This window comes from Dermacentor silvarum, chromosome 9 (assembly GCF_013339745.2).
Source record: "Dermacentor silvarum isolate Dsil-2018 chromosome 9, BIME_Dsil_1.4, whole genome shotgun sequence".
NCBI lineage: Eukaryota > Metazoa > Arthropoda > Arachnida > Ixodida > Ixodidae > Dermacentor > Dermacentor silvarum.
In genome coordinates, this window is record NC_051162.1 from 139,868,073 (window position 1) to 139,879,062 (window position 10,990).

Genomic DNA, 10,990 nt, shown 5'->3' on the forward strand with positions numbered 1-10,990 from the left:
GACGTTTATTTACCGCCTTTTAATCAAATTCGACTGTTTAGCGAATTCGACCTGGCTTTTACCTTCCATCTTTACTCACTAGCATGTTATTATATGCACACGTGTCTGAAAAAGACAGTTAGTCCGGTCTATAATGGTGTGTAATTAGAGATGATACTGACGTAATAGTTCAGCGGAAACCCGCTAGGTGGCGAGAAGTAATTAAAGGGAAAATGAGAGATCCACCCAAATGTAGCATTTGCTACAAAGGAAACCCATACGGGCTCCTCGAAAGAAAGCCTCGCAGTTGAAGGAAAATTCGTCCTGGTCCGGGACTTGAACCCGGGACCACCGCCTTTACGGGGCAGCCGCTCTACCATCTGAGCTAACCAGGCGGCTAGCAGATGTCAGGGCGAAGTCGAATTTGTCAACAACTCGAAGCAAAGGCAAGTGTTTGACGTAATAGTTCAGCGGAAACCCGCTAGGTGGAGAGAAGTAATTAAAGGGAAAATGAGACATTCACCCAAATGTAGCATTTGCTACAAAGGAAACCCAAACGGGTTCCTCGAAAGATGGTGTACGTGATGGTGCACTGGGTTTCCTTTGTATCAAATGCTACATTTGGGTGGATGTCTCATTTTTCTTTTAATTAGAGATGATACTGTACCGCATACCTTCCCGGTTGTGTAATATTATTTTATTTTGCAAACATAAGGAAGATATGAGGACGTATAGAAAATCTCGAACTTCTTTTGATCAATATTAAATGAAATTCGCAACAAGAGCTGGTAATTAGTTGGGGAGTTGTTAAAGGCAAAATGTGGTGTAAAAAGTAACAAAAGTTGCAGGTTGGCCCCAAAGGCTAAACATTATTAGAGATAGCAAACTATTAGCAACTACACGAGGTAAAGGTTGTTGTTTTATTGGATGTATAAATTACGATAACCATTCGCTTCCTAATTATATTACCAATAATGGTTACTAGGTGTGCACACGAAAACATGAACAGATGCCACTGTATGACCGCGAGTGCTGAATGTCAAAACCCTGGCGTGTTGATGAGCGCCGGCAGCGGGGAGCGAACGCTCCGTGCTGCCCGTCACATTTGTCACTGCAACTTCAGATTACGCTACCTGCAAACCTAGGTGGGCGGCGAAACCATGTTCACGAAGTCACCAGCTCACTCGGCTCGCACTTAGTATTTGCACCTGCCACAAAACACCTTCAAGATATGGTGCGCGGACCGCCTATGCACTGGGTCAAGGGAGCAGCCATGCGCAGCCACTGCCGGGCTAGTGGAGCGTACACACGCCTACCTGACCCCTTCGAGTGCGATTGATCACGTTACCTCGTCGCTCCCCCCTACCCCCTCCCCTCTTCTTTCGGGTGCACTTGATTCGTCACCTCGAACACTGGGCGCGCATCAAGGCATCATTCTTCTCGGGTCACCCTCACACGCTTTCCTTCGCACCGAGCAGTTACCGCGCGCAGGCCGCAATATTGTCGCACTTGGACTTATTACTGAACATCAAGGTGACGGCGACGACCAAACTTCGCCTGGGGTCTGTATAATGGCTGTCGCAAAAAAACGCCTTAGAGAGATTCAGAATGAACTCAGGGATACGATGGCCCCAGGGTGAACATTTACACCGAGTACACCCACGGATGGTCATATAAGCCCGCCTCAGAAGTAAACTGCCGATGACCTGACATGCATTATTGAAACAACTACTCCAGGATTGTACTGCACGGCGAAGCTGGACGCTCTTCCAATAACAAGAAATTATTAGATATTGTCAGGAGACACACTAAGTTACACTACTGCTCATTTTGGGTTTGATTTATATGGGTGAATTTGTTTCCTCAGCTTGATTGAAGAAACGACTGCTTCGAGTATTATTGGGCTGTATCTTCCCGTCACTACAATTCATTTTTATTACTGTGGTTCTGAAAGAAACCCCGATACCTTGCATGGTCTAAATGATAGCACTTACCGACATTATCAGTATACTTCACGGACTTCGGCGGCTCTACGTCGTGCACAAAAGTTCCATAATAATCTGTTTCAGTCCTTAAATAGAAGGAAATTAAGCGTAAAATATGACGGCTTCTTAAATGAATGTTACAGAGAAAATTTCGAAATCAGAGAAGGAAATGGAAGAGTAATTATGCACTGTACACTAAGGTGTCAAAAAATAGAACGTAATCTCGTGTGTGAGAAGTTGTACGATTTGATTGTGTGACAGTATTGTTCTGTAAGACTATGACACAAACTGTAAGCAAGGAATTGACATTCCTACTCAGGATTTATTTTGGCTTTCTTTGTGGATCCTCTGAAATTTGATCACCATAAATGCATGAACTCATGTTTGCGGGAACTGGGGAACTTGAGCAGTGGCACAAAGCAGAGAAGAAAGGGGGTATTTTTGAAAAAATAGAACCGCAAATAATGCTACTACTAGCAGCAGTTAGAGCACACCGTGCAGGGCCAATTTCCACGAAGATGGACGAAAAAAAAAGCATTACGTCATGGTATACTTGCTAAATCAATTTATAAACGGTAGCTCACAGTATAGCATACGTTTGTAGTAGTGATGCTGTAAATAAAACCTTTAAAGTTATTTAGCTCGCAGAAATCCACCAGAAAAGAAACAAATACAAGAGGCTGCTACAGGTAACCTAAAAAAAAGACAGACTCAGCCTTCGCGAGTGAAATATTGTGTTCTGAAGCTCCATTACAACGTACCCTTTCGCATGACATAGCATCCTCAGTTATGCGACCGAAGGAATGTTCACATAATCAGTGCTCAAGATTGGCCATTACTTGGGCACCATTATGCGTGATTGTTAAGCTCACACCGTCGCTTTCGTATGCTGCAGCCGTTCCTGTAGTGTCGTCAAATATACATTCACAGGCGCCACCATTCAAAAAAGTGAATGCGCTAAGCAAAACACCACACAAATGAACGAACGTCTAACATTGCACGATGGCGCTACAGTTATCTCACCGAACTCCCAAATGCAATGTGGCGCAGGGACGAAAGTTGGAATCTCTGAAGTAGTCAGTCAGTTTTTAACGCGATATCGTTAAGGGCTCCGTGTCGCAGAAAATCCGGCGTCGGCGTCGGCGTACGTGGCGGAGAAATTCACCCCGAACCACTCCGCCCTTATAACAGGCCCACCACGTGGCGCAAGGCATTAGTTAACAAAAATTGAATTTCTCAAAGTAAAATACGCCAGAAAAATCGTAAGGCACGACTTAACTACAACCTACAGACATGATAGCGTCGGATTGTAATGTGAATGTAGGAGAAAACATAATTCTGTTACGAGGAAAGCTCAAACACAAACCCCTTTTCCAGCATTTCTACCATAACAACTGCGGCGCGCTCGTGTAGGTTACTTGCGAAAACCCCATCCAGATGGCGCTCGCCTCCGTGGCACCGTAAAACGGTAGCGGCGCGCAGAGGCGAAGGTGAAAAAAGAAAGCTGCAGCTGACGGTAAGCCTGACAAGCATTTAGGGATCTTTGAATGCTAAAGTGTCCTACAAATTTTGGACACACGTGTGCCTCGGGGCAACTACAAACAAATAATAAAATAATAAAGAAAGTCGCAGTTTCGCCCGAAAGGTGAAGCATCGATTGCGATAGAAAATCATTAGGCAGCAATAAGAAGTAAGGATAGTAGTTTTATCGGCCGCATATAGTTGTAAATATTCGCTTACTAACTAAATAAACAAGCACAGTGTCACGCGAACACAGGTAAACATGAACACATCTCGCTAGATGACCGCGGGAACTCGCCAAAACGCTGGAGTGAGAAAGCTCGCCATCGGTAGTAAGCAAATTGACCTTCGCGCTGGCTCTTGGTTGAACGCGAACAAAACGTCGAAAGCACAGCGCATGCGAAGCTACCGGCACTTGGTGCATGCACTTTGTACCCATCGCATATCGTTTTGAAGATGAGGCTCCCGGCGCGCACCTCGGCCACATCGCAGATCGCTTTCAAGGTATGCGCCCACGCGGTAGCTCCGTGAGCAGCAGCCGCAAGCGCAGAACTAACCGCAGAACCCAACCGTGCATGTCTATCATGAACGTTCCGGTTGAGAAACTCGCGTTGAAACCTGGCCGTCGCACAGGGGAAGTTGGCGCTGGCGTTGCCAAGGCGTACACCACTGTTGTCGGGCTACTAATCTGGGGGGGGCACTACAAAGGCAAATTTACACAGGCTAACAATAATAAAAAGAAAAAAAAACTGTATGCGGTATAGAAAACCTGCAACGAAGAGACCTCAGACCACCATTATTTCTAAGCTTGACAAAAATTTGTTATTGTTGCATCTGTTAACCAGCTGTTCCACATAAAGCTTGCTATATATACACAGAAATAAATTCTACGTGACTAGTATACTGTACTCAGTCTTCATCTTCTTTGCTGCACAGTACACAATACCATCTTGTGTATAACCGACTTAGAACACCAATGTTTGAACTAAATATGGAACAGACACCTGCTTACCTATTACCTGATTTCCACAGCAAAAATCGCGAACTTGTTATTATGATTCGCAAATGCAGATTGGTTAAGTTAAGTATAATAAGGATTAACACTCATGATGCGGTATATAATTCTACGGTGGTCATGTTAGTCTTTTCTATAATGTTTACTTTTGTTGAAGGTATTGCACAATTTATCAACGTTGTCATTCGTCAACATTATACCTAATTGTTTGTCATTACAGAGAATAATGCATGTGTAAACTATAAACAATTTTTTTAGCTTGTAAATATTTTTAGTTGCCTTTTGATAAATTTATACTTTTCTTGACATTTCTGTATTCTTCTGCTACAGTGTTTCGTTATATTGTTTCCGCCTATGAGCAATGTACGAGTAGTGTGCCTTCTTTAGGCAGTTCCATCTGTTTTTAGCCCCTTCATCCGAGAAAATGTATGTCGGAATAATAATAATAAATAAAGAAAGGATGTGAGCAGCCGTCCAGGGCACCCACACCACGTGGAAAGCTGGTGAGCGCTGCAAACTGGCCAAGGCCGAATTTCGCTCTCATCGAAATGCGGCCGTCATGGCCGGGACTTGATCCCCGCGACCTCGTGGTTAGCAACCCAACGCCATAGCTTCTAAGTAACCACGGCGGGTCGCACTTGTTTCATCGGCTGCTCTTGCTGCGCCGTCAGCATTGTAGTAAACTTCGTTAAAAAGGCATATCCAACGCACACCTTTGAATCTATGTGAACGAAGCTTTCATAAAGTGGCTAATAAAATGCCATTGATTTTCCCATTTTGTTCCTTTGCCTTTCGCGTAAAGGAAAGAGGCGCACGCATGTGGTATCGCTCACGCGTACTACGCATGTTGGAGGTTTTTAAGCCGCAACCAGACGTACGCGTTGGAAAGCGTCCGTACGCGCCGCATCGCGCCTGGGCGCGTATGGCGTCAGGCGCGGAGACTGCGTTAGATTCTAGGTCACTCTAACTGCGTCGCGTGTGGACGCGTTGCGGCGTGGACACCTACCACTGCTAGAATTTTTACGCTCGCGCCGGAAGCTGCCACCGCGTCGCCCGCGCGACGCTCCTCACGTGACCAAAGAACGCCTATGACGTGACCACGGCGAACCAGCGTGACTTCCGGAACGACTCTTCGCGCGGCGTGCAGGCAAGCCCGGGCAAGCTGCGTGCTTTGTGTTCGTCGTTCCGCGCCTTTGGTAGGTGAACGTGGCAGCCGCGACGAAACGCGCAGGGACGTGCGGCAACTCGTGCGTCGTTTGGGTGCGCGCCTTCTTCCTCTATCGGACGCGACGTGACGTCGAGTGAGCGCGGCGCGTGCGGGCGCTTTACAACGCGTACGTCTGGTTAGAGCCAAGAAAGGCCTGTTACCGTGTGAAAGTGCGCACTCGAAGCTCGTAACACGATGACGACTCGCTGTAGTAAATTACTTACTACACCGACCCGGCATCGTGTCTTACCTATATGCAAACGCTCACGCAACAATTTTGATGGTGCGCGGGTCACCATCGTCACCGTGTTCATTAAGATAGAGTTAATTAAGGCACTCGAACCCACGAACTGCGGTGGGAGTCGAACCATAAAGCTTATGTGGGAGTCAAACCCAACCCTTTGGCGTTAAGCCGAAGTTAACTAAGGCGTACTTAATTAATGTAGAGTGAATTAGGGCACTCGAACCCACGACTCTTGGTGCTAGTCGAACCCACGACCTTTGGTGTTAATTAGGGCGAGGTTAATTAAGGCAGAGTTAATTAAGGTGGCGTCAATTTAGGCACGCGGTTCCGCGACCTTCGGTCGGAAAAAACAAGCAATAAGAAGCAACAATGCATTCAAATGAGAAAACTGAAGTAATTTGACTAATGTTTCTTAAGCGGGCAGGCTTTCGCCTTCATCCTCTTTGGCGTATGATAAAGGGACATTTTTTTGTGTCAACCTGCGCAGTGGTCTACGAAAAGTCCAGTCCGCAAGGAAAGCTTCAAAGCCCAGATGCATATTCTGTGTGCAGCCGGTTATCCCTGGTAGCTAGTCACCAGTGCATGTGAGAATCTGCTTCAAAAGTACAAAGGATGCAACCCTAAGCCGAAGGAAAGGGATCAGAAACCAATTCAAGTTATCCCGTACATGCGCAATATCTCCCACAATGTCAAGAAGGTCGCCAGCAGGTAAGGTGTGAACGTAGTCTTCACAGTGTCTTGCGAGCTGGGACCGATTTGTTCGCTGATGCCCAAATAGAAAAAGTCGGAGCTGCGCGAAAGAGCACAAAACTATTTTCACGAATTGTGTCTCCGTTGTTTAACTAATTGCTTTACCCCGAGGGAGAGTGTACATCGGGCAAACGGCGCACTGCAGTAATGATCGCACGCGTGAGCACTGTTTGGCTGTAAGGAGTAACAATGGTGGGCAATTAGTTTCCATTACAAGAGTTGGGGCTGCTCACCGTTGTTCAATTAAATCGAGGTAATCGCAAAAGCACGTGATAAGACAGAAAGTGGAAATTATTGAAGCTTTCTTTATCAGACAACATAAGGACAAGTGCGTAAGCACGCCTTCGATTTTACTATCAGACAGGGTAATTGCTTTACTCGATGGCTACATGAGTTTTAAAGTTTTTTGCATTCCTTTGGTCATGTTGTTTTCATCATCTGCTTTTTGTTTACGGTTGTTCATTTTTGTCGCTTTTAGCGTTGATCTGTTGTTGGAGGAGGAGGAACAACTTTATTAAAAAACACCAGTCAACGTCGGGAGAGAAATCCTTCTCCAGGCCGTCGCCCCTAGCCGTCGGCCGGAATACCTTGAGACACAGCAGCAGCAAGGGCTTGACCGATGATGTCCTGCTGGACGTTGGGGTCTGGGCTGCGGAGCAAAGCCTCCCAGGATTCTAGAGTGCGCGAGCTATCATGCTTAGACGGACATGTCCAAACCATGTGAACCAGATTTGCTGCCTCATCACAATCTGTTGTTGCGATCAGTCTTTTTTTTGGTCGTACTTGCGATGTTTTTTGGTCCTACTGTTCATTTCTTGTTTTACAGCGTAAGCTGTTATGAGCTCATTCCAATAGCTGTTCAGGTTCGCGATGATGCCGCCGCCGACGGTGTACGGCGCCGTAACCGCTATCGCCGGAAATACGAAAAAATTACCCGAATGCCGCCGGGATCGAGCCTGCGCCCGCTGCGAGGGAGCTAGATACTCTACCACTGAGCCATGCAAGCGCTTGCCATCGGGCAGCAGAAAAATGTCCTATAAGGGAAGCGCGCAGGGGCAGACTACCCGAGCCTCCGCCAGTATGATGGCGCCATCTACGTAAGGCGCCTGCAAACGCAGCTTGCGCAGGCGCATACGACGAGATGCGATTCAGACGACGCGCGCAATCGACGCGATCCCAAACTGTCCGAGCTGCCGAGCCTCCGCCAGTATGGTGGTGCCATCTAATTAAGGTGCCTGCAAAAAGCGTGCCCGGACATGTAAGTTGCAGTTGTAAGGCTTGATCGGGCTCAGCAGACTGCTGTGCAGAGAGCATTACAAGCCGCACAGCTCGCTGTCGACGTCGGACGGACAGTTCAGAACGTTCTCGTCAAAACGAGGCCAACGGAGTGCCGCGAAGACCCTGTTTTGCCTGGTGCCCAAATTAGAGCTACTCTTGAGCCGCTCCACTAGCTTACGCTGTGACTGTGCTGCGTGTGCCGCGCAGGCCTGTGAATATTTTAAATTGGCCTTGAAGATCAGCTTTTTCCCAGTCGTATCGATTTTTTCGCCAATGAAAGATAATGCGCGCACTTCGTGTTAGTGGTGGCAATATCGCTGTCTAGCTTTTGTGCGTCGGGGTGGCGCATGTGATTACGTTGACTGTATAAAGCGTTTCTGTCATTTTATGAAATAAAATTCGTGATCTGCGCTCTGTCCTGTCGCTTTTTCTTTTCTTGCTCATCTTGCGCAACAGGTTAATAATTAAAGTATGAGCCAACTACTCCACAAGAAAGTATTATTGGACATATTGCAATTTACGAATTGTAGCCGGTTCAAATGACAGCATATTAACTATGAACAAATTTTGTGGACGGCACTGGTTTCGAGATATGCACCATCAAGCTCGCTGTACAAGTCCACTATTGGTTCCGTACTTTTTTAGCAAGACGTTTTTTTACGCATTAAAGCAAAAAAAAAAAAAAAATAACTCGGACACCTATGTATTCCGTCGAACACATTAGCAATTAATATGTGGAAACTGGTGTCCTTCTGAAAATTATTTGTAAACGCACCGGCTACAATTCGTAAACTGTAATATGTGCCGTAAAAAAGTAAGAAGGCAATTAGTAAATTTCTACTAATTCTCTGAATATGTATATCTATTTCTCGCGCAAGTAATGTCCGCCTCGCTAAGTATTCCAGCTCCAGGAATGAAATTATGCTATCTGCCACACGCGATTTTTTAAAAATTCTGTAAGACCTAAAAATGATTACCCGGTATGTCATAAAAGGCAGAAAGTTGAGCTATTGAGGTTTCAAGTAAACCTGCGTTTTTTGGCCTACTATCGGTTGGTCTAGTGATTGAATTGACTAAAGTGCAGTGAGCCAGTAACCATGCGCTTGTGCTTACAGGACACACCGCACACAACTGCGACCGGCAGCGTCCTGCTGAGAGAGCAAAAAAAAACAACAAAAAAACAATAGAAGTTTAGTGGTTCCCTTAATCATATAAAATCCTGAGAAACAGAGGTCAATACAGTTATCAAAACGTGCTCCGGCAGATAAAAATCGGGGTAGCTTGCACTATTGGCGCAAGGCTAAAGACACAGCGGAGCTGATCGGTTCCTAGCTGGCCATGACTATGCGAAGAGATGTTAAGTTATACGAAGTAATGCCAAGTAATGCTAAGTTATACGAAGTGTATAAGCATTTCCTCCTGGTCCGTGGCATCGGGGAACACCTCGCGAAGCCACTTGCAGTCCGGGCACACGTAGGGGAAGTGGGGCGAAAGCTATGGACAGTGTACGGTCGGCGCGCAGTAGACGACACGCCGGGATGACGTCACTGGCGCATGCGCAGTAGCGCGCAGCTGGTGGGTGCTCGGCCGAGGCGCCTGCCAGAGGCACCTGCTGCAGTTACAGACAGCGCGAGCGTTCGTCGCTAATGCGGGGAAACGGAGAAGAGCGGATGGCGTCGGCAGCAGCCCTGCGCGTTGCCTCGTTGGTGCTGCTACAATTTCTTTCTCTCTCGCTCTCATTTTTTCTTTCTCTCTCCAGAGAATAGCACGCGAGGCTCCGCGAGGTGGTTGCTAGCCAACGCAGTGGAAGGCGGCACACATTACGGCTGGCTTAAACTTAACTCCGCTGTTAAAATGCTCCGTGAGAGCACGAGGCTATCAGATGGGCGACATGTTACAATACTCAAGGCATCTTATAAATGTCGACGCGCATGCTCAAATACAGCCGGTTTCGCGCTAAGTGTTATCGTGTGGACCGCGGGTTCTAAGCAGGTGTATCGACCTCTATACGACCAGCACACTGGAAACAGAGGGGAAGAAGTACGAAGTGCACGACAAAGTGCTGGACACGCAATCGAAATTTATCGAACCAGTGAACGTTCAAAAGGATGATAATTGACATTTCGTTTTTGTCACGCTTCTTTTTGTTTTCTCTCTGGAGCACATACGCGTAAAAACATGAACAACCAGTCTACCTTTGAAGTTTTTTTTAGAATATTCTCAATAATTTTCCGGGAACGCCATTTCTGGTTCTAAATATTGGCCATTGCTGTTAAATAAAAAAATGTGAGTGTAGTTGGGCTGCCCTAACGAAATTCAAACTACGCCTTGTAACGCTGCGGTAACTAGTTGACAGCGTGATGCTTCTTCTGAGGTATATTTTACAAGTGTTGCGAGTACTCTTTCCCTACATCTTTATAAAAAAGAAAACAACATTCTTGTATCGTACAAACAACCATGCAGCGAGCGATAGCTGCAATCTGTTCTAGAAATCACGTCGCGATGCATATGCAGAGCATCATGCGTCAAAGGATGATGCACTGAGTATTCAATTGTGTCTTCTACGTACAAGTTTGCACAACATTATTACCTTGCACGTACGTGTATAAGATAAAATTTAAAAAGATGTATACCTTGTGCTTTTAATCAAGGGCAAGAATTACAACCGCTAGAATAATCTGTAAGCAGCGTTATCCTTAGAAAGCTTTATTTGTAGCCAAAACTTATGGCGTCACTTATTGCACGCACGTCGGCTGCATTGTGGTAAAAAACGTAGCCTAAACAATCAGATGAGGCGGTACTTTTAATCACAGTACTGGCTGCTACAACAGTGATCGAAGGAAATTGAAAATAAACCGTCGGAGGACTCTACAAAGAGGCAACTTGAAGTGTAATGCATTGTCATTTTAACCACATGTATATACAGGGTGTCCCAACTATCATACACCGAGCTAAAAACAAACATCATGACAAACAAACATTTTTTGATGATCCCACGCACTTCGGGAATC

General features: G+C 46.1%; 1 non-coding gene across 1 annotated transcript; it reads right to left on the reverse strand.

Annotated features, from left to right (window-relative positions):
* Positions 1-299: 299 nt before the first annotated feature.
* On the reverse strand, positions 300-374 carry Trnay-gua (transfer RNA tyrosine (anticodon GUA)). Its single transcript has one exon. It is a non-coding gene; the product is annotated as a tRNA-Tyr (tRNA).
* Positions 375-10,990: the final 10,616 nt, after the last annotated feature.